General features: G+C 45.9%; 1 non-coding gene across 1 annotated transcript; it reads left to right on the forward strand.

The window, feature by feature from the left end:
• The first annotated feature begins 579 nt into the window (after window positions 1-579).
• On the forward strand, window positions 580-661 carry trnas-uga (transfer RNA serine (anticodon UGA)). The gene has a single exon. It is a non-coding gene; the product is annotated as a tRNA-Ser (tRNA).
• Window positions 662-5261: the final 4600 nt, after the last annotated feature.

Raw genomic sequence — 5261 nt, forward strand, 5'->3', positions numbered from 1 at the left:
TTCCCTTAGCAGAAATGTCAATGATCAGGGGCGTAGATTTAAAGTAACTGGTAAAATGATTAAAGAGGAGTTGACAAGAACCATTTTCACACAGAGAGTGGAGCGGATCTGGAAGTCACTACCGATCACATTCATAGAAAGCAGTATGGACATGTACTTGAAGTGCTGTAAGCTACAGGGCTACGGACCCAGAGCTGGAAAGTGGGATGAGGCAAAATATCTCTTTTTCGTCCGGCAAAGACACGATGGGCCGAATGGCCTCCTTCTCTGGCGTAAATTTCTGTATTTCTATGATCTCTGCCCCTTAATCTTCAATATTCCAGGGAATACAAGCCTAGATTATGTGATCTCTGCTCATAGCCTAACCCTTGGAGCCCTGGTAACACACTCGTGAATCTGCACCGCACATCCTCCAAGGTCAATATATCCTTTCTAAGGTGCAGTGTGCAGAACTGTACACAGTGACCTAACCAGGCCTCTGTGCAGCTGTCACACAACTTCCTTCCATTTATATTGTGCAGGGAAGTTGTCTAATAGTTTGCATAGGTCATTTCACTGTTGAAAAGTTACATTTGCACAGCTGCGATGGCCGAGTGGTTAAGGTGTTGGACTTGAAATCCAATGGGGTTTTTCCGTGCAGGTTCGAATCCTGCTCGCAGCGATTCTACTGCAAATTCTTTATTTTATTTCATCGGTTCCCTGTGGAGATCACTGGCCCCGAAACTGATTAGAATTCCCTCCAATGCACGTTATGACACTGATTAACCCAAAGCTGTTGTTCCAATTGGAAACACTAATTTGTCATCAATGATAAATTGTGGATTTGTTTGAAACTATTTGCAAAGATCAGTGAGAAATTTACACATAAGACAGCACATAAAAATTCCATTTAATAAAGAACCCTGCAATGTTTGGAAGGAAAAGAGTGGAAATGCGGTTTGGTATTCTAAAGTTGAAACCGAATTAAAAAGTGTGTAAAACGACCGCGGCAGGACTCGAACCTGCAATTTTCTGATAGCATTCAGAATTATACACCGAAGTCAGATGCCTTATCCATTAGGCCACGTGGCCACTCAAAAGTAGACTCAACAAATCCTAATAATGAGTGATTAAACTCCGTTACTGTTTTCATTTCATTAACAACAGAGAATACTGGAAACACTCAGCAGGTCAGGCAGCATCGAGTGAGGGAGAAACAGAGTTAACCTTTCAGGTCGAACCCTTCGTCAGAACTGGAGAAGGTTAGGGAAGAGGGATATTTAAGCAGAGGTGGGTGGAGGCGAGGTAAGAACAAAGGAAATGTCTGTGATAGAATGGACGGCAGGAGAGATTGACTTACAAAAGGGATGATGGTGCAAGGCAAAAGGAGAGGTAATAGGACAAGTTAACGAACAAAAGATGGCTCAAGATGAGGTGTGAATGATTATGGCAGAAACATTAACAACTGTCATGTGAGGAAAAATGAGAACAAATTAAAAAAATTAAAGAAATACAGGGGCCAATTTATAGTCTGAAATTGTTGAACTGGATGTTAAGTCCAGAAGGCTGTAAAGTGCCTAATAGAAAGATGAGGTGCTGTTCCTCGAGCTTACGTAGAGCTTCATTGGAACAGTGCAACAGGCCAAGGAAGGAGAGATCAGAGAGGGAGTGGAGCAGATAATTATAGTGACAGGTGACCGGAAGCTCGGGGTCACACTTGCCGACTGTTCTGCAAAGCGGTCACCCAATCTGCATTTGGTGTCACAATGTAGATTCAGCGAATACAGTAACTAAATTGTAAGAAGTACAGGTAATCGCTGATTCACCTGGAAGGAGTGTTTGGTGCCCTGGGCGATGGGAAGGACGGAATTAAAAGGGCAGGTGTTGCATCTCCTGCACTTGCATGGGATGGTGCCGGGTGAAGGAGAAGGGGTGTTGGGGTGATAGAGGAGTGGACCAGGCTGTCATGGAGAGAGCGGTCCCTTTGAAATGATGAAAGGGAGGAGGGGAAGATGTGTTTGGTGGTGGGATCATGCTGGAGGTGGTGGAAATGGCGCAGGATGATCCGTTGAATGTGGAGGCAGGTGGGGTGAAAGGTGAGGACAAGGGGGGAACCCTATTATGTTTCTGGGAGTGAGCAGAAGGGGTGAGAGCAGTCGTGCGGGAAACGGAACAGACTCGGTCGAGTGTCATGTCAACCATGGTAGAGGGGGATCCTCAGTTGAGGAAAATGGAAGACATACCGGAAGCTCTGGTATGGAAGGTGGCCTCATCAGAACAGATGCAACAGAGACAGAGAAACTGGGAGAATGGAATAGAATGGAATGGATAAATCCCCAGGGACTGATAATCTACATCCTAGTGTACTTAAGGAAGTGGCCCTAGAAATAGTAGATGCATTGCTGGTCATCTTCCAAAATTCGATAGACTCTGGAACAGTTCCCATGGATTGGAGGGTAGCTAATGTTACCCCACTATTCAAAAAAGGTGGTAGAGAGAAAACGGGGAATTATAGACCGGTAAGCCTGACATCGGTAGTGGGGGAAATGCTATGTGGATGTGGTGTATTTGGACATTCAGAAGGCTTTTGAGAAGGTCCCGCACAAGAGATTAGCGTGTAAAGTTAAGGCACATGGAATTGGGGGCAAGATACTGACTTGGATAGACAACTGGTTGGCAGACAGGAAGCAAAGAGTTGGAATAAACGGGTCTTTTATCCGAGTGGCAGGCAGTGACTAGTGGGGTACCGCAGGGATTGGTGCTAGGACCCCAGTTATTCACAATATATATTAATGATCTAGACGAGGGAACTAGATGTAATATCTCCAAGTTTACAGATGACACAAAGCTGGGTGGGCATGTGTGCTGGGAGAGGAGAGAAGCTGTGTAACACTGGCGGCACACTATGTTACAGCTTGCCATGAACAGAGGGACAACCAGTAAACTCAGAAATGAATATATATAAACAATGCGAATGTATATTTATACACTCAGGGATATACCTGTTTATACACTGTATGAATAGAACTGCGTTTATGTGCTCAACCATAAATGTATTTTGATGCTTTGGCGATATAAGATGTAACTTATCATGCCAATAAAGCGATTTGAATTGTGAATTGAATTGTGAATTGTGAATTGGATGCCGAGAAACTCCAGTATGATTTGGACAGGTTGGGTGATTGGGAAGAAGCATGTCCGATGCAGTATAATGTGGATAAATGCGAGGTTGTCCACTTTGGTGGCAAAAACAGGAAGGCAGATTATTATCTGAACGTCAATAGATTGGGAGAAGGGGAAGTGCAACTAGACCTGGGTGTCCTTGTGCACTAGTCGCTGAAGGTAAGCATGCAGGTGCAGCAGGCGGTTAAGAAGGCAAATGGTATGTTGGCCTTCGTAGCGAGAGGGTTCGAGTACAGCAGCAAGGATGTCTTGCTGCAGTTGTACAGGGCCTTGGTGAGACCACATCTTGAGCATTGTGTGCAGTTTTGGTCGCCTTATCTGAGGAAGGATGTTCTTGCCATGGAGTGAGAGCAGTGAAGATTCACCAGACTGATACCTGGGATGGCAGGAATGACATATGAGGAGAGATTGGGTTGATTGGTCTTATACTCGCTGGAGTTTAGAAGAATGAGAGGTGATCTCATTGATACTTATAAAATACTAACAGGACTAGACAGACTAGATGCAGTAAGGATGTTCCCGATGGCCGGGGATTCCAGAACCAGGGGTCACAGCCTAAGGATAAGGGGTAAGCCATTTAGGACAGAGATGAGGAGGAATTACTTCATCCAGAGAGTGGTGAACCTGTGGAATTCTCTACCACAGAAGCCAGTGGAGGCAAATTCATTAAATATATTCAAGAAGGAGTTAGATATATTTCTTAAGGCTAAAGGGATCAAGGGATATGGGGAGAAGGCAGGGATAGGGTACTGAATTTGGATGATCAGCCATGATCGCATTGAATGGTGGAGCAGGCTCGAGGGGCCAAATGCCTACTCCTGCTCCTATCTTCTATGTCTCTATGTTTCTATGTTTCTATGAGTCCTTACAGCAAGCGTGGTGGGAGGAAGTGTGGTCCAGGTAGCTGTGGGAGTCAGTGGGCTTATAGTGGATGTTGGTCGATAGCCTATCCCCAGAAATGGAGACAGAGAAGTCGAGGAAGGGAAGGGAAGAGTCGGAGATGGACCATGTGAAGGTGAGGGATGGGTGGAAATTGGAGGCAAAGTGAAAGAAATTATCTAGTTCAGGGCGAGAGCAGGAAATGGCACCAATACAATCATCGATGTACCGGAAAAAAAGGTGAGGAAGGGGACCTGAGTAGGACTTGAACAAAGAATGTTCCACATATACCACAAAAAGGCAGGCATAGCTAGGGCCCATGCAGGTACCTATAGCAACACCTTTAATTTGGAGGAAGTGAATGGAATCAAAGGAGAAGTTGTACAATGTGAGAACAAGTGCAGCCAGGCGGACAAAGGCGGTGGTGGATGGGGACTGGTGGGGCCTCTGTTCAAGGAAGAAGTGGAGCTGCTTAAGGCCGTCCTGGTGGTGGATGGAGGTGTAGAGGGAATGGACATCCAGAGTGGAAAGGAGACGTTTGGGGCCAGGAAACTGGAAACTGTTAAAGTACGGAGGGTGTTGGAAGAGTCGCGCATGTAGGTGGGAAGGGACTGGACAAGTCGAGAAAAAATAGAGTGAAGATAGGAAGAAATCAGTTCTGTGGAGCAAGAACAGGCTGCAACAATTGGTCAACCAGGGCAGTCCTGTTTGTGGATCTTGGGAAGGATGTGGAAGTGAGCAGTGCAGTGTTGAGGAACTGAGAGATTGGCGGCCATGGGGGGAAGATCTCCAGAGGAGATGAGGTCAGTGACAGTCTTGGAAACAATTGCTTGATGTTCAGTAGTGGGGTCATGGTCCAGGGGCAGGTAGGAGGAGCTGGCAGGGAGTTGCCGTTCAGCCTCCAGATGGTAGAGGACGGTTCTCCAAACAACAACAGCACCACCTTTGTCAGCAGGTTTAATGACAATGTTAGGGTTGTATCGGAGAGAACGGAGTGCTGCAAGATCAGAGGGAGTTAGGTTGGAGTGGGTGAGGGGAGCAGGGAACTGGAGATCGCCGATGTCATTTCAGTCCCATTCTATGCACTCCAAACCAACAGAGAGAGTAGACAATGGTAATGCAGTAGATGTAATTTATCTGGATTTTCAGAAGGCCTTCGATAATGTACCCCATAATAGACTGATGAACAAGGGCAGAGAATTCAGAGTCAGGCGAGAAGT

This window comes from Somniosus microcephalus, unplaced genomic scaffold, assembly GCF_052327205.1.
Source record: "Somniosus microcephalus isolate GS21.2 unplaced genomic scaffold, FLI_Smic_1.0 unresolved_chr8, whole genome shotgun sequence".
NCBI lineage: Eukaryota > Metazoa > Chordata > Chondrichthyes > Squaliformes > Somniosidae > Somniosus > Somniosus microcephalus.